This window comes from Cetorhinus maximus, chromosome 5, assembly GCF_964194155.1.
Source record: "Cetorhinus maximus chromosome 5, sCetMax3.hap1.1, whole genome shotgun sequence".
In the NCBI taxonomy this organism is placed as follows: domain Eukaryota; kingdom Metazoa; phylum Chordata; class Chondrichthyes; order Lamniformes; family Cetorhinidae; genus Cetorhinus; species Cetorhinus maximus.
The window spans coordinates 71,775,104-71,794,352 of NC_135883.1; the positions used below are offsets into that span (position 1 = coordinate 71,775,104).

At 42.5% G+C, this 19,249-nt stretch overlaps 1 protein-coding gene across 1 annotated transcript in view; it reads left to right on the forward strand.

Moving 5' to 3' along the window:
• Window positions 1-19,249, forward strand: part of LOC144680723 (fibronectin type III domain-containing protein 4-like) — a 296,490-nt gene that overhangs the window by 271,896 nt on the left and 5,345 nt on the right. The window lies entirely within an intron of this gene.

Genomic DNA, 19,249 nt, shown 5'->3' on the forward strand with positions numbered 1-19,249 from the left:
AATCAGCTTCTATATGTGGGAAACATATATTTCCCAATATACTTTACTTCTTCTTAGTAATCCTGAATGTGATCAAATTAATGGTATGTAAAAGCATTTTTAGAAACTTTTGTAAACCAAGAGCCAAACTACAAAGTGCCCTCAGTCATCCACATTTTCTAAACTTGGATTGATAGTGCTTAGCGCAGCTTATCTGTCCTCACTTTATATTTTTAGAATAAAAACCAGGGCCCAATCAATGATTATGGCAGGATCATGCTCACTCTAGCAGACTGTCTGAGGCAAGGGGTGGTTCCGTCTTTCGCACAGTGATGCCAGGCACTTGTCCATCTGCCCCAGTATTCCGTTGTAGTCAACGGAATGATATTAAACCTACTCCTCAGCCCGGTGACAATATTGTGCATGCCTGTGGCTCTTTTTCTTAAAGGGCTCCATGGAAACGACAAAAAGGAGAATTTATCTTTCTACCCTTCTAGGGTTGTGTCCATGATTCTGACTTGCACCTCTCCAGGTAGGGCCTTCCCCTTTTCTTTGGAGGACCAGCATGCTTCTTCCCAGTCAGCTTACCAGCTGCCAGTCGTGAGAGAGCAGGAAGAAGTGAACTCTTATTGTAAGTTCTCAATTTGACTGTCACTGCTCACCTTACAAAGGACCAGGAGACAATGGCACCTCTCATTAGGTCCACCCAGGATACAGGGTGAACAACCCAATCTATTTTCTGGCTTTTCTGTCACACATTTGCTAAAATTGTGGTGGATGTGTATACCTGAAAGGCTGAGGATATTTAGCCCTCACAATAGTTAGTTCTACTTCCAATACTCTGCCGGGCTCCCTGTTAAACCTCAAAGCGCTAATAATCTCATTGGCGGTCAGGGACCTTGCCAAGCTCAAGAGCATTTTGGAAGTGTGAAGTCAATGGAAATGAAAATCTGAAGAGATGCAAATAGACTGCTGACTTGCTTTCACCAATTTTGCCCAATCATTCAAACTCAAGATCTACCCCTGTCAGTGCATAAAACGCAGGTTGGTTCTTAGCCTAAAAGTAATAAAGCTCTTTAGAATCTGAGACTCTTTTCAGAATTGTTAAATACAGTCCTTTGATAATAGGTGCACACTGTTGTGTCCACAGAATTCTGTTCCAGTATTGCGGTGGAGAAGAACAACTGAACTGACTAAATTAAAAAATCCTTATTGCCTAGCTTGTCCTTTGCTTCATTTGAAGTAGAGGCCAGGGACTAGACATCCCAGCAACATCATTATGTTGCCAAAAGTGCAAGCATGGAGCTTCAACTCACAGGTTTGACCTCACTGTGACCCCACCCCAAATCCCAACAACAGGGTCATGTAAATATTAGGAGTGCACACCACTATTCACTCTTCAATGATGACTGAATTATTGGAGAATGGCAACCTGAGGAATTGTACCCCAACATGAGTTATTGCTTTCAGGAGAGAGGAGGTGAAGGGAGGAATAGGAAGAAAAAAGCAGAGATAAATAATACAAAAATTAACAATGTTCAGGAACTTAAAGAAATTTGAGAATGAGAGATGATTAAAATGGCAAGAGTAATGTAAACTTTTTTGAGAACATGCATTATATAATGGTTGTCATATCTTTAGGCTATCCAAACATGATTTACATCTAATTATTTTTGAAGTGTAGTTTCTGTTTTTAGAAACACCATAGCAAGATAAATGACCAGTCAATCCATTTTTGCAGGGAAAGGATATATGTTGACCTCAGCACTGAGGGAAACCTTTTCTACTTCAAAGAGGACCAAGGGATCATTTATGTTCATTTCAGTCAGTTCAATAGCTTGTCTAAAAGACATGATAATATGGCACTTCCTTAGCACCGGACCGATGTCAATTTCAATTACATGCTTTAATCTTGAAATTGATCTTGCAACTACAACTATCTATTGCTGAAGCAAGAGTGTTTCTATTGAGCCAAGGCCGACAGTTAAAGGCATGGATGGTTCAAGAAATCAAGAGGAAATCACGGTCCTGGGGTAACCTGACAACTGCAGCACGGTGAGGACACCCACAGTGAGCACTCCTTGTGGGCCAGGAGGAGTAGGATTGCTTTCTCCCAGACCCAAAAGTTCCGCATCCACATCCCCCAGTCAGGAATGGATTCCATCTCCTGCAGTATGGAATCGGAACCCCTCTGGGACAAGGGATTGGACTGACCTTGGGATCAGATGTGACCCTAACATCAGGTCTCAGATCCTGATTGAAAGCCATGCCTGTCAATCAGGTTGCCATATAGATGAGGAAGCTGTCAATGATATAAATCACAATTTGTAGAGTTAAGACTTCACAGCATGTAGGAAAACCCAGACCTTGACTACTGGCCATAACCATCCAACTCCCACTGCTAATAACACATCAAAATTTAAAATTCCCTCCATTGTTTTTTGAAATCTTGGTCAAAAATGATATCTGAAAAAAGGACCCATTTATTGGTGTTATAGAGATCTGTGAGGTCATGTAACCTTTCTGCATTTCCACATTATTTTAGCTGAGAACTTTTCTGTTTTAAATTTGTGATTGTTAGTGATTGCTTTTGGATATCTCCAAGTGTGAAAACAGTGTGAGTGGAGAGGCAGTCATGAGATTGAAAACTGTGCGAGTGGAGAGGCAGTCAGGAGTGTGGAAACAACGCAAGAGGAGAGACAGTCGGGAGTGTGGAAACAGCGCGAGAGGAGAGACAGTTGGGAGTGTGGAAACAGCGCGAGAGGAGAGGCAGTCAGGAATGTGAAAACAGCACAAGAGGAAAGGCAGTCAGGAGTGTGAAAACAGCAAGAGAGGAGAAACAGTTGGGAGTGTGAAACAGTGCGAGAGGAGAGGAAATCGGGGGTGGGAAAACAGTGCGAATCCTATGTAATTAAGAAATTGATAGTTTTTAGTCATACTTGTGGGTGGTACTAGCATTTAATAAGCAAAATAAATTTTAGTATACATAGAATTTATTCTAAATGAATTAAGAATATATTCAAAATAAATTAGTAAATAAATACTGTAGTAAATGCTTTATGTAAAGTTTAAGGTATGTCAGTGCAGCTCGGCCATGTGGAATGTGCATCTTGCAGGATGTGGGAAGGTGTGCAGGCACAAAGTGCCCTCGATGACTACACCTGCAGGAGGTGTCACCAGGTGCAGAAACTTGAGCTCTGAGTTGCAGAGCTCGAGCAGCAGCTGGAGTCATTGTGGTGCATCTGCAAAACTGAGGATTACATGGATAGTACATTTGGAGAGGTAGTCACACCACAGCTGAGAACTACACAAGCAGAGAGGAAATGGGTGACTGCCAGAGTATCTAAGAGAAACAGGCAATTAGTGTAGGAATCCCCTGAGGCTATTTTGCTGTCTAACCGCTATTCTATTTTGGATACTGGTGAGCAAGGTGTTGCTCAGAGGACTGTAGCAAGAGCCAAGCTCGGGGCACCACAGATGGCTTAGCTGCACGAGAGAGGGGGAGGAAGAGTGGAAATGCTCTAGTAGTAGGGGATTCCATAGTTAGGGGAACATACAGGCATTTCTGTGACCACGGACATGACTCCAGGATGGTATGTTGCTTCCCTGGTGCCAGGGTCATGGATGTCATGGAGCAGCTGCAGGACATTCTTTTGGGAGAGGATGAGCAGCCAAAGGTTGTGATCCATATTGGGACCAATGACATAGGTAGGAAAAGGGATGAGGTCCTGAAAGCAGATTTTAGGGAGTTAGGAAGGGAATTAAAAAGCAGGGCCTCAAGAGCAGTAATCTCAGGATTACTCCCAGTGCCACGTGCTAGTGAGCATCAGAATAGGAAGATTGAGCAGTTCAACACATGGCTGGAGAAATGGAGTAGGAGGCTTTAGATTTCTGAGGTGTTGGCACTGGTTCTGGTGCAGGTGGGACCAGTCCAAGAAGGACAAGTTACACCTTAACAGGACTGGGACTAATGCTTTCGTGGGGAGGTTTGCAAGTGCTGTTGGGGATGGTTTAAACTAGATTGGCAGGGGTATGGGAACCCGAGGGGAAATTCAGAGTGCAGAGGAGAAAAACTGGCAGTGGGAAGTAGTGAAGTATCAACTGATAACAAAAATATATCAGAGAGCAGTATCAAAGTAGATAGAGTATTTGGAGAGTTTGATAGAATTAGAATAGGTAATGGTAAGTCATTAGATGGGGTCAGAAGAAGGGGGTAAGTAAAAAAACCTAAATCAGGGTTAATGTGCATGTAGGTGAATGCATGGAATGTAATTAATAAGACTGGTGAACTGCAGGCATATGTTGACAAATGGAATTATGATATTATTGCTATAACAGAGTCCTGGCTCAAAGAAGGGCAGGACTGGATGTTAAATAATCCTGGATACAAGGTGTTTAGGACAGACAGGAAAGGAAGAAAAGTGGGGTGAGCGGCAATATTGATTAAAGATAGCATTACAGTATTGGCAAGAGAGGATGTTCCAGAGAGGTCAAGGGCGGAATCTCCCTGGCTAGAGGTAAAGAATGAGAAAGGTGCAATAACATTGATCGGTTTCGTATATTGACCACCAACTAGTAGAAGGGATGTGTAGAAAAAAAGTTGCAAAGAAATTACAGAGAGGTGCAAGAATTATAGAGTAATCATAATGGGGGACTTCAATTATCCAGACATAGACTGGGAAAGGAATAGTACAGAGACAAGAGAGTGAGAGTTCCTAGAGTGTGTTCAAGTTAATTTTCTGCAGCAGTATATTTCCAGTCCAACGAGAGGACATGCACATTTAGACCTGGTTCTGTGGAATGAGTTGGCCCAAGTGCATCAAATATCAGTGGGGGAGTCTGGGGGAGTCTCTAGGGGACAGTGATCATTATATCATAAGGTTTGGTTTAGCCTTGGGAAAGGACAGGGCACAAACTAGGGCAGGGATAATTCATTGGGGGAAAGCCATCTTCGATGGGATGAGAATGCATCTGAGTCAAGTGAGTTGAAATCAAATGTTGGCAGAAAAGACAATGGCTGACCAATGGGCCACTTTCAAAGAAAAAGTATTGCAGGCAATGTCAAGGTATATTCCCTTGAAGGGGAAAGGTAGGACGAATAAATCCAGAGCACCCTGGATGACGAGGGAGATAGAGGTGAAGATGAAAAGGAAGAAGTGTACATACTTCAGATGTCAGGTAGAAAATATGATGGAGAATCAGGCTGAATATAGAAGGACCAGAGGAGAAGCGAAGAAATTAATAAGAAAAGCAAGGAGAGAGCATGAAAAGAGGCTGGCAGTGAACATAAAAGAGAATCCCAAGGTCTTCTATAAGCATGTAAATAATAAAAGGGTGGTAAAAGAAAGATTAGGGCCGATTAGGGACAAAAAAGGGGACTTGCATGTGGACACTGGGGAAATAGCAGAGGTATTGAACGGACACTTTGCATCTGTCTTTACAAAGGAAGAAGATGCTACCCAGGCCAAGGTGAGAGAGGTGGTAACTGCTACATTAGAAGAATGTACAATTGAGAAGGAGGAGGGGTTAGAAAGGCTATCCTTACTTAAAATAGATAAGGTACCATGACCGATGAGATGCATCCAAGGGTACTGAGGGAAATGAGAATGGAAACTGCAGAGGCACTATTGATAATCTTCCAGTCTCCCTTAGACACAGGAGAGATGCCAGGTAACTGGAGAATTGTGAACGTTACACCCTTGTTCAAAAAGGGGTGCAAGGATAAAGCTGACAACTGCAGGCCAGTCAGTTTGACCTCAGTGGCAAGGAAACTTCTAGAAGCTAAAGTACAGGATAAAATCAATAGTCACTTAGACAAGTGCAGGATAATTAGGGAAAGCCAACATGGATTCATTAAGGGGAAATCTTGTTTAACTAACTTGCTGGAGTTTTTTGAGGAGGTGACAGACAAGGTTGATAAGGGAAACGCTGTTGATGTGGTGTATACAGATTTTCAAAAGGCATTTGATACAGTGTCACACAACAGACTTGTGAGCAAAATTCTAGGTCATGGAATAAAAGGGACAGTCGGCACTTGGATAAGGAATTGGCTGAGTGACAGGAAACAGAGAGTAGTGATAAATGATTGTTTTTCAGATTGGAGGAAGGTTTGTAGTGGAGTTCCCCAGGGGTCAGCGTTGGGACCCTTGCTCTTTCTGATATATATTAATGGCTTAGACTGTAATTTGCAGGGCATGATTTCAAAATTCGCAGATGATACAAAGATTGGAAATGTTGTCAACTGTGATGAGGATAGTCTTGAACTTCAAAAGGACATAGACATGTTGGTGGATTGGACAGCCAAGTGGCAGATGAAGTTCAATGCAGAGAAGTGTGAGGTGATCCATTTTGGCAGGAAGAACATGGTGAGACAGTATAAAATAAAGGGAGAGACAGTAAATGAAGTGCAGGAACAGAGGGACCTCGGTATATACATACATAGGTCATTGGAGATGGCAAGACACGCTGAGAGAGCAGTTAATAAAGCATTTAGTATCTTAGGCTTTATTAATAGGGGCATTGAGTAAAAGAGTAAGGAGGTCATGTTGAAGTTGTATAAGGCACTAGTTAGGCCTCATCTGGAGTACTGCATCCAGTTCTGGGCGGCATACTTGAGGAAGGATGTGGAAGCATTGGAGAGACTACAGAGGAGATTCACAAGAATGATTCCAGGGATAAAGAAGTGTAGCAATGAGGATAGATTGGAGAGGTTGGGATTCTTTTCCTTGGAGAAAAGAAGGCTGAGAGGAGACTTGATAGAGGTATTCAAGATCTAGAGGGGTACGGACAGGGTAAATAGTAAGAAACTGCTCCCGCTAAAGAGAGCCTCAAGAACTAGAGGGCACAGATTCAAAATAATTGGCAAAAGGAGTAAATGTGATGTGTGGAAAAATTTTTCACCCAAAGGGTGGTTGGAGTCTGGAACAAACTTTCTGAAAGGGTTGTGGAGGAAGGTTCGATCGAGATATTCAGAAAGGGATTGGATTCCTACCTGGAAAGAGAGAATGAGCAAGGTTACAGGATAAAGCAGGGGTGTGGGACTAGGTGGAATGCTCTTTCAGAGAGCCAGTGCAGACTCAATGGGCCAAATGGCCTCCTTCTGCACTGTAAAGATTCTGTCATATCTTCGGTTTACAGAAAGCACAATTCTTCTGAAGATATAGGATACCATTACTTGTCTGCATTAAGTGTATCAAGTATTACAATAGTTTTATGAGTTTCCAATTAATATAATTGCATTTCAACACAAAACTGACTGCTTGCAACATCTGATAATGTCACTTTAATCAGACAGATAATGGATATTTCTGGCATGCTTGTTTTTCCTATCATGCTGACTGTTGTAATAGGTAAATTATTAGGTCCATTGAAACAAAGCATTTTAAACTATATTACCTGCCTCTCATTGCTATGCATTGTGTTGCTCCACAATGCCATCAAACAACTTTTACTGTACCATGGAACTAAGATTCTCCAGCAGGTAGAAATGTAAATGAATTATCTCCAACTGCTCTCTGTCTGAAGCTCAAAGTCAACTCTCATCAGTATTTGTAATAGTAAAGAACAAATTATTTGAATTATTTTTGAACCAAGTGTTTAAAGTGAGTTGAGGAAAAGCCATCAGGATCAATGGACTGCACAGATAACATTAGGAACATTCATTGAATGGTTATAGAATTAGGAACATAGAAAGTTTGAAACCATTCAGCCCATCATATCTGTACATACCACCAAAAAATAACTATCCAGCCTAATCCCACTTTCCAGCTTTTGGTGTGTAGTCCTGTCAGTTATTTCTCTTCAAATCACAGTGCTTTTTAAATGTGATGAGGATTTTTTGTCTTCACCACCCTTTCAAGCAGCGAGTTCCAAAAAAATTCCTCCTCAACTGCCCTCGATTCCTTCTTCCAATTACTTTGAACCCATGGCCCTGATAAATGACCTCTCTCCTAATGGGAAATAGATCCACCCTATCCACTATAACGAGATCCCTTATTACTTTATAGACCTCAAATAAATATCCCCTCAGCCTCCTCTGTTCCAACCTATTCAATCTTTCCTCATAGTTAAAATTCTTCATCCTGGCAACATCATTGCAAATATCCTCCACACTTTCTCTAGTTAGATCACATCCTTCCTTCAGTGTGGTGACCAGAACTGTATTCGGTACTCTAACTGTGGCTAAATTATTATTTTATACCGTCCCAGTATAATCTCCATGCTCTTATATTCTATGCCTCAGCTAATAAAGGAAAGCATCCTGTAGGTCTTCTCAACCACCCTACCTACATGTTTTGTTACATTCAGAGATCTGTAGACAGGCGGTCCAAGGTCCCTCTGTTCCTTTACATTTCTCAGTATACTACCATTTATTTTATGTTCCATTGTTTTGTTTGTCCTCACAAAATACATTTCCACACAGTTCTCCAGATTGAATTCCATTTGCCACTTTTATGCCTGCCTGACTAGTCCATTGATATCTTCCTGCAGTTTATAGCTTTCTTCCTCATTATCAATCACACAACCAATTTTCTACAAATTTTTAAATCATGGCCCCTACATTTTAAGTCTAATCATTGATATATACCACAAAAAGCAAAGGACCTTTTACTGAGTCCTGTAGAACCCCACTGGAAGCATCGTTTCCAGGCACAAAAATACCCATCAACCATTACCTTTTGTTTTCTGCCACTGAGTCAATTTTAACTTGCCACCACGCCCTTGGATTCCACGGACCTCTTATGGGACCTTGACAAAATCCATGCAGGCTATATCAAACCATCATCCTCATCAACTCTCCTTGTTACCGCCTTAGAAAAATCACATTCATCCGTTTATCAAGTTAATCAGGTCAATCAAGTAATTCAGGTTAAAAACCCAAGAATAGGAACATCTCATGTTACAACAACTGGATAGTACTGTGGAAATTGGCCCCAAAATTCACAGGCCTTCTACCTATCTCCTCTCAAAGAAGTAGTGGGGAAAATTAGAGAAATCGGTCAATTTTCCTGAATTTTGGTCTCTCTAATGTGGAGGAGACCATGGGGCAGCCAAATGCAGATTGACTGAACTGCTGCATGCTTTCATGATTTTCTGTTTTTGTTTCACATTTTCAGTATTTGCAGTTTTTAAACTATAAACTTTGTTCTGTCACTCACCGGCAGAATTTTACATTCCGGAGGCAGGCCTGCGCCTGACCCAAACAAGTGTAAAATCATGTGCAATGACGTTGGCCGTGAGTCCCAACATCATCGTGCATCTGCGTGATATTTTGCTCATTGGGCACATGCAGCAGTCAGAAGAACGCCTGCCAAAAGTTAAGCAGACTATTAAGCCCATTAATGGTGCAATTGTAAGCAATTTTTTGTGACCGGCCCAACCTTACAGTTGGCGGATGGGTCAATCGGCCAGGCGGGCTTTACATTTTTGATGAAACCTCATCCAAGGGCGGGATGAAATCTCCATTAGGATATAAAATTAAAATAAATATCTGGGGACAGCATTTTTATGACGTATGCTTTCAGGTGCTTGATTGTGCTGCATGGACACTTTTTGCAGCATTTTTGTGCTTTCTTTTATTATTTGAAAGTCTGCAGCTATTTGAGGCATCTATCTGCCTTCAGGGAACTCAGTGGAAGCGCTCACCCACGCCTGCAGTGACGTTGGCACCAGCCCTCTTCCTGCTCCCACCCCGGCAGCTTTTCAGCATGCATTTCACGTTGGCTGGCCGTTAATTGGCCAGCCAGTGTGAAATCGCCATCAGGGGCCAATCACGGTCTGGGGCCCGTTTCCCAACTCGTCCCAGGCCCACCAATCACATGCGCCTGACGAATGCAAAATTCAGTCCTAAAACTATTTTGGATAATTTCTCCACTTGTACGCCAGGAAACCCTTAGAACATGGTTTAAACGGTATTTGCACCACTCTTCTGGTATAGCTGCTGCTTGCCTGTTGAAGTTACAGCAGACAAGCAGGAGAAGTGCCATAGAAACAGGAAAAGGCCATTCAGACCATCAAGACTGTTCTGACATTTTGTTAGCCAACTTCATTCTAGCAGAACCAGAAACCCAGTCGCACAGGATCTTTGGTTCACCATTTACAAGGCATATGATGGTCTAGAGAGCAGAGATAGGATTCCCTAATCCAGAGTTCCTGCTCCCGAGAGTCCAACATAGTAGAGGTAAGTAATGCACAGAAAAACACGAGATGCAGCAGAGATGCAGCAGCCAACACAGGTAACCGGCTCTCTTGATCTTTCCACTGCCTTTGTGCTCAAACTGCTTTTCTGACATTCAGTCTTGGATAAGCCACAATTTCCTTAATTAAATATTTGGCCCCGCCATAAACTCTGCATCCTCACTGTTTCATGTATAAGGACAGCTGTATTTATTCAGTGTGTTCTCAGTGAGAGGCTTTATTGAACCAAAGAGAAATGCCTTCAGTCTACAGTCAGCTTGCCTCATAATACAGCCACATGACTATGACAATCCAGGTAGTGCACTTAGTGAGGATTGTATTTCCAAAACCCAAACATCCCCTTTATCCTAGCGAACAAAAGACATATTTGCATGCACGATCCTGTGTTGACTACACACCCATGGTTCTCTTGCATTAACAACTGTTTGTTCTACCAGTCAGCCTCTGCACATGCATTGCACACATAGTCTTTAAACTGTGCAGGTCTCTTAATGGAACACATGCACTTTGACATTGGCTGTTCCTCTAGGTGATATTCCTTGTCTGGAGAGTGTTGTTCCTATGTCCCTTGTTGCCTTGGGTGACTGTTGTTGTTCCATTGCAGCTGTTGGGACTCATGGACCTCTGGGATTGATGGTCATTTTGTACTCAGTACAGCTCATGAGATCCCTTCTGCCTGACTGGCTGATTGCTGTGAAGGAACAGCTTCACTAGTTGTTTGGATATGCCTGCGGTTGTGCTGGTATATTTGGTCATTCACTTCCATCACGTACGATCGAGGTGACAATTTCTCTACACACATGCCAAGTTTCCACATGGGCTGACTCCTGTTGAGAGCGTTGAAGGCTTGCACCCTGACTGGCTCTTGAATGCCTAGCTCTGGTAATGGGTTGGCTGTCTCGTCAAACTAAAATTTGGCTGTCATTTCACCTTGATCTTTTCACTTATGTCTGTTACTATTTCTAGTTTCAATAGCTTTTTTGCTATTAGAAGAGTGGTAGTGCGGTATGACATCAGTCTCTGGGCAGGACTACTTTCCATGCCTTCAGCCATTGTGTTCCTCTACTCAAGGATTGCCTTGTATATGTCTGTGCTAGATTTGCTCAATTCCTCAAAAAGTCCTTTGGTGATTTGCACTGCCATCTCAGCCTTTCCATTCAACTGGGGATAGCACAGAGACAATGTGTAGTAGTGTATTTCCCAATCCTTTGTGAATCGGCTGAATTCTCCACTTTTGAACTGAGGGCCATTGTCATTCATCACAATGTCTGGAATGCCATACCCACGGAGGTGTGCTTTCAGGCATTCTACTATTTCTCCCATCATTGTTGGAGTCAGCTGCTCTAATTCCCAGTAGTCAGAATAGTAGTCTACAGTGACAAGATAATCAGTTCCTGCTATTGTGAAAAGGTCTATTCCCAGCTTCATCCATTGTTTCTCCCGAGCAGGTCCTGATAAAAATGCTCACAAGCCAAAATAATAGCCAGGCACTCTTTCTCAATCTAAGCGTAGTGCTGTTCAGTCTGTGTTCGTGCCCTGAATGTGTGACCGGTTGTCCTTGCTGCATCAGAGTTGGTCCCAGACCTACCTCACTGGCATCACACTGCAACATGACTTCTTCATTGACAACATATTCAGCTCTGGCATTATCATATCGCTGCTTCTTGTTCTGTTACCTAATACCACAGCACCTCCTTGGCAGTGAGTTTTCATAAAGGTTCACTCTGCTGACAAATTAGGCAAAAGTTTTGCTAAATAGTTCACAAATCCAACAAATTGTTGCACTGCTTTCACATCTGTAAGTCGCTGCATCGTTACTACAGCTCTCACCTTGTCAGGATCCAAATGCAGACCTTTTGCCATCATAAGTCGTTAAAAGTGGCAGAACAGGTAGAGAGAGCTGTTACTAAAGCATACAGTATTCTAGGCTTCATTAATAGAGGCATTGAGTACAAGAGCAGGGAGGTTATGATGAACTTATATAAGACACTGGTTAGACCTCAGCTGGAGTATTGTGTACAGTTCTGGGTGCCACATTATAGCAAAGGATGTGAACGCTTTGGAGACAGCGCAGTTATGAGGAAAGATTGAAGAAGTTCGGACTGTTTCCCCAGAGAAGAGGAGGCTAAGAGGAGACTTGATAAAAGTTTTCAAAATCATGAGGAGTCTGGACAGAGCAGATAGGGAGAAACTGTTCCCACTCATGAATGGATCAAAAACCAGAGGGCACATTTCTAAAGTGTTTTCCAAAAGAAGCAAATGTGCGGTGAGAAAAAAACTTTCTTCACACAGTGAGTAGTTAGGGTTTGGAATGCACTGCCTGGAAGTGTGGTGGAGGCAGGTTCAACTGAGGCATTCAAGAAGGCATTGGATGATTATTTAAATAGAAACAACGTGTAGGGTTACAGGGAAAAAGCAGGAAATTGGCACTAAGTTGAAATGCTCAGAGAGCCAGTGCAGACACAATGGGCCGAATGGCCTCCTTCTACACCATAACAATTCTGTGATTCAATACATGACCTATGTACTTGACTTCAGGCATCTTCAGGTGAAATTTCTTCTTGTTCAGCTTCAGGTTCAGGTTCATCTTGGCGAGCTCTCTCCAGCAATCGTGTTAAATTCTGATCATGGTCAGCAATCTCCATTCTTCCATTGTGTCTCCACATCCATAGACTAGTAGATCACCCATTACTCCTTCCACTCTGGGAAGATCACTAACTTTCTCATGCTCTCTGCACTGACACTCTTCTGGAGCCATGGAAATGCCAAATGGCATGCCTAACCATCTATATCTCCCGAGTGGCATCCAGAATGTCATTCGAAAGCTGCTGCTTTCATTCAGCATCACTTGCCAGTAACCATTCTTCACATCTTGGGTAGTGAATATCTTTGCCTTGGCAAGTTGTGGCAAAATTCCTTCGGTGGTTGGCACGGGGCAGTGAGGGCTCTTCAGTGCTTTATTTAGATCCACTGGGTCTAAGCACACTCGTAGCTTTCCAGGTTGTTTCAGTGCTAATCCAGTCAATAGAAGTCAGCACTTTTTTGATTACTCCCCTCTTTTCCAGCTCTTCTATCTTGCCTTTTAGGCTTGACTTGAGGGCAGCTGGAGCTCTTCTTGGCAGATGTTGAATTGGTCTTACACTGTCATCCACTTCTAGATGATATTCTCTTGGTAGACATCCCAACACATCTTTGTGCTCCACTTGGACCTGTTCTGCTGTCAATGGCTTTATGTGCTGCAACACATTGTGAATCTCTGTTGGCATGTTCAGGGTTACCAGTCCAAGCTTTAGACTTGCTTCAGCTGAAATGAGTGGCTGTTGTGTCCCATCTATGATCTGGAACTCCAGATCTTCCTCTTTGCCATTGCATTGGGCTCTCAGACTAATGTGTCCTCTCGGTATGAGTATCATGCCTACTTTCGAGGGCTTCCTTTTCAGATCACCATGTTGAGCCACTTCACGCAGGTCTGTGAAGGTCATTATGTTACATGACGCACCATTGCCTGTTTGGCATTTCTTGTTCGCTTGATACTCCCCCTCTGCCATCATCACTGGAACAGTCACAAGCCATGTAACTGAACCAACTTGTTTCATGTATAATTTTTCATCAGACTCTTCTGCTGATTTCTCTCCTATAGCCATCTGTATAAGATCGTTTTGCTTCTTTCTACCTAAACACTTGTGTGTGAAATGATTCTGCTTCTTGCAATTAAAACACTGCCTTCCCCATGCTGGGCAATCCTTCTTTTCCTGTGCGCGCTGTCCTCCACAGTATTTGCATCCTGTCCTTTGTCTGCGATTGTTCCACTCTTTCGGCTTGAACTGTCTCTCAGCATAATAAATCTCCTGGTCTGCTCTGCCATACATATACTCTAGCTGACGTTTCACAACTTGAGCATTTTGATACATGTCTATCACTTTCTTTAGTGTCAGTTTGTCATCTTTCAGTAGACTTGCTCTCACCGAAGTGTCTAGCATGCCTAAGACTAAATTATTTTTAGTCAGATTATCTTTTAGCTGTCTGAATTCATGTGACTCTACAAGCTGTGTTACTGCAGACACATAGGCCAGAATTTTTCAGTCGGCGAGTTGGGGGCGGGGCCCGCTTGCCGATGCAAAAATGACGCGGGATGACGTTGGGGGGAACCATGCGATCAGCTGTCAGCCCGCCGACCTGTCAATGGCCAAGTGAGGCCATTGACAGGATAGTTAAGCCAATTAAAGGCCCTGCCCATCCAACCTTTAGGCTGGCGGGCAGGCCAGGAGCCCTGGCGGGCTTCTGAAATGAGGTTTCATGTCTGATTTAAAAAAACTTTAATAAAGTTTTCATGACATTTATTAACATGTCCCATCTTGTGTGACATTGTCACATGAGGGGGACATGTTAATAATTTTTTTATTTTTCTATTTTTGACGTTATAAAACTTTCAGCGCTCTCCCTGAGACAGCGTGCGAAAGTGCACACTTTGACAGTTAGGGAATCCCTCCTCCCCCCACACAGGAAACACATAGCACTTCCCATTGGGCAGCCTGCTGGGTGGGACTTAATTGGCCCGCCCACTCAAAATGGTGGCGGGGCCCGGTTCGGCGGCGAACGGCTGCCCACCCGCCACCGAGCCGGTGGGGCCCACCCGCCCATCAAGGGCAAAATTCTGCCCATACTGTTCAGTGGTTTCTTGTGCACCTTGTGCTCTAGTGTTGGATATATAGCGTTTATACATACCATTCATTCGGGGTTCAAAGCGTTCATTTAAGGCATTCAAAATCTCCGTTGTTTTTTCTTTTTCGTCGGTTGGATTTAGGGTGGTATATACTTTGTAGCAGTCCCTCCCCAGCAGTGTTAGGAGTATGGTTATTCTTATCATTACTGGCTTTTTAATTAAGTCTGTTGTAATCTCATAGTTTTGCCATTTTAAGTGGAAAAGCTGCCAATTCTGCCATGTATCACTATTCATTTCAACTGGAACCGAGATTGTCAAGTTCCCATTGTTGGCCATGTTCACTCACCCTGTACTTACTTGCAGCCTTCAATGTGTTTGCTTGCCTTCTGTGTTTGCTTGTCCATTGTCCTTGTTCTGCAGTTCAGTGCTTTTCCTGGACACCTTTTTTAGCAGCTTCTTAATTCAGGTTTGAACATTTCTGCGCCTTTCTGAGCTGTGTCTTCTCTGCACAATTTCCAGGGTTCAAAAATCTATTTTTCTTCATTTCCTGACATAATTTTTCATGTATAAGGACAGCTGTACTTCTTTAGTGTATTCTCAGTGAGAGGCTTTATTAAACTCAAGAGAAATGGCAGCCTACAGTCAGCTTGCCTCTTGGCACAGTCATATGACTATGGCAAACCAGGTAGTACACTTAGCAAGGATTGCATTTCCAAAACCAAACACTTGCCACTAATTCCATACCTTACCGCAGCCATCATCTCAAATTAAACCAGACTATTCGCAATCTAGGGTTCTAATTCAATGCTGAGCTGAGCTTCAGTCTCCATGGAGGAGAAATTCATTTACACAAGGCTGCACCAAGAAGCGCCACAATCCCTTACACAGCATTCCTCATTGCTGAACACCGCATGGGCCATGCAGATAGTGGCCGTTGCACTACTGACTTCTAGGGAATTAATGTAGTCTGTGTACTAGTACTACACAAACAAATCTCTCCCCCTGTATCCTCCCCATTACAAAGAGCACCTACTTGATCTCTGTAACCTCACTTAGCATCTCCCCTTGCCTCAGCTTGTTTGCTGCCGAAATTCTCATCTGTGCCCCGTCACTTCCAGACTCCATTATCCCAGTGTCCTGGCTTTACTCACTTCAAAATTATAATTTCATTTCCATTTATTTAATATATAAATCTTACAATTGTCTGTGCTGATGCTTAATATTTTAAATATTGCATTGCCTGTGTCATTAAATCTTACATTGTCAGAGCTAATATTTATCTAGATATATATATAAAACTCACAATTCCCTTGCTGATATTTCATATATTAAATCTTACACTGCTCATGCGGATATTAAATTTTACATTACCAGGGCTGATATTTAATATTTCGAATCTTAAATTTCCTGTGTTGATATTGCCAGAACCAATATTTAATGTTTTAAATCTTACATTGTCCATGGTGATATTAAATTTTACATTGCCAGAGCTGATATTTAATATATTAAACTTTACATTGTCCGTGCTGATACTTCTAAGTTTTTTTTTTCAACTTTTTTTTTCTGGCTTTAGCTTCACTTTTGTACTTATTTTTCTCCTTTAGTAGTTTTTTTTAAGACTAGCACTCTTCAAAGCCTTAGGCATGCATAAGTTCATTGCAAAACCTAAGGAGCGCTGAATGTTTTAGTTGACTTATGCCCCCATTAGTGACATAAGTACATAGAAACAGGCAGCAGTCAGTGCAGTTTGACAGGGAGAAAGCCTGAAATTAGTTACTTTCTGACCGAGGAACCAGTTACTTCTCTTTCTCAAAATCTAGGAACTGATTGTAGGGAAAGCAAGAGGCAAAGTATGATTGATGGAGAATGAGAACAGTCATCTTAAGCCAGCTTACTCCTTGCAATTATAGAGTTTTCTTAGAAGCAGATCCAGACAGCGAGTCGTATTGTAGCAGCAGTGTTGTAATCAACCTTCTGTAATATATTTATAATTTAAACTAATACTTTGTGCAAAATGCATGCATGACAAAGTAAAATTGCAATAAAAGAAATAGATACATTCACAGCTATTATCTGAAAATGGAAAATTTGCAGGGCTACAGGGAAAAAGCAGAGGAGTGGCATTAGGTGAATTGCTCCTGCAGAAGGCCAGCAGAGACACGATGGGCCGAAGGGTCTCCTTCTCTGTTGTAACAATTCAATATAATCTATTTACTATCATGTATATATTTATAGGTTTGACGTGGAGGAATAAGATGAAGTGGACTAGTTATAAATGAGGGAAAAAGTGAAGTAAACTACTGCCATTATTAATATCACTATCAGGAAAAATTGAACACGCAAAGACTCTTTTCTCCAGAAAGAGGTGGACAGTCTAGACATCTTTAAAATTCTGAAGAAGTTTGATAGGCAGACATGGGGGTGATGTTTCCAATTGAGGGCAGTTCAAAATGAGAAGTCATAAATATGATAATGACTAATAAACCCAATAATGATGTGGAAGAAACTTCTTTACCCAGAGAGAATGTGGAACAGATGACCATATGGAATAGCTGAGGTGATAAATGCATTTGAGAGGAAGCTAGATAAGCACTTGAAGGGATACAAAAGACAGGCATGTTGATTGGGTTAGATATCATAGTGTGGGAGGAGGCTTGTGTGGAGCATAAACACTGGTGTAGACCAGTTGGGCCGAATTGCCTTTTCCTGCGCTGTAAATTGGATATAATTCAGGGTAATTCTATACTGTGAAACTTCATATCAAACAATAAACAGTAACGAATATAAATACAGATAAATGTCTATGTGTAAATGTGATGTAGTATTAAGCTTTTTTTGCAAAAACAGAGTTTCTGCTTCTGCTTTAGCTGTGTCAGCATCACAGACTAATATCCATATCCACCAGCATGTATATGGGCAGCACTAGCTAAACTAGGCATGACCTGCTGAGATGGTAGTCCTGATAATGAAAACTTTTAAATGCAAATAATCTAAAAATGGGTCTTCAAATAAGCATTATGCCCTAGTGCCATTGCCCTGCCTTTTCCCCGTACCCTTGCACATTGTTTCTATTCAAATAATCATCTAATGCCCTCTTGAATGCCTCAATTGAACCTGCCTCCACCACACTTCCAGGCAGTGCATTCCAGACCCTAACCACTTGTGTGAAAAAGTTTTTTCTCGCCGTCACATTTTCTTCTTTCGAAAATCACTTTAAATTTGTGCCCTCTTGTTCTTGATCCTTTTACGAGCGGGAACAGCTTCTCCCTAACTACTCTGTCCAGCCCCCTCATGATTTTGAACATCTATATCAAATCTCCTCTTAGCCTTCTCTCCAAGGAGAACAGTCTCATCCGCTCCAATCTATCTTCATAACTGAAGTTTCTCATTCCTGGAACCATTCTTGTAAACCTCTTCTGCACTTTCTCCAATGTGTTCACATCCTTCCTATAATGTGGCGCCCAGAACTGTATACAATACTCCAGCTGAGGTCTAACGAGTGTCTTATATAAATTCAGCATAACCTCCTTGCTCTTGTACTCTATGCCCCTATTCATAAAGCCCAGGATACTTCCTTTGGCAGCTTGTTCCATTGTGGTATCGTCCTTGGGAAGGAAAATCGTTAAAACACCCTCTTGGAAGCAAATGGGGCTGAGTATTATGGGCGGGGTGGGGGGGGTGGTGTATTGATGGCACCCCCTCCCCCTGCCAGAAACATGTCAGCATCAAACTGACATGCTCCATGCTGACCCACCATGCAGCCATAAAGTGCTGCAGGGCGGACTAATGAGGGCCAATCTGATTGGCTGGCAGCTCTATCAGTCCTGGCAGCATCAGGAAGGTGTCAGTGACTGCTGCCAGGACTGCTAAAGAATAAAGGACCCCAGGGCCTTGGATTCCCGGAGCATGCAAGTCCAGGGTCTAGGCCGGGAGGGTTTGGGTAGGTTAGGGAGAAGGGGAGGAGGGGCGGGTTTAAAGGAGGGAAAAGGTAGGAAGGAAGAGGGTGGTTTAACCTAAGGGGGCTGTCCCCAAAGAGTGACCCCCACCTTCCTTCCTGCCCGTTAACAACTTGAGGTAAACAAAAATAACATCAGGCTTCCCACTCACAGCTTGCTGCCTATGCCAAATGCTTTATGGTGTGGGTAGCGTATTATCAAGCTCAACTGGCTTCATAACAAGTCTAATTGACCTTTAATTGTTTATTTAAATATGTATTAGGGGGATGAGATCAGGAATGGCTGGGAAGATGGCGTGATGGGCACCCACACCTTTGTACGTGACCCCCACACCGATCAGGGATACATAAAATTCAGCCCACGGTCTTTGTAGTTTGTGAGGATGACTACCTCATGGTTTGTCATTGCTACAGGGCACCAGGTACTAGTTTCTGTCAATTCGCACCAATCCATT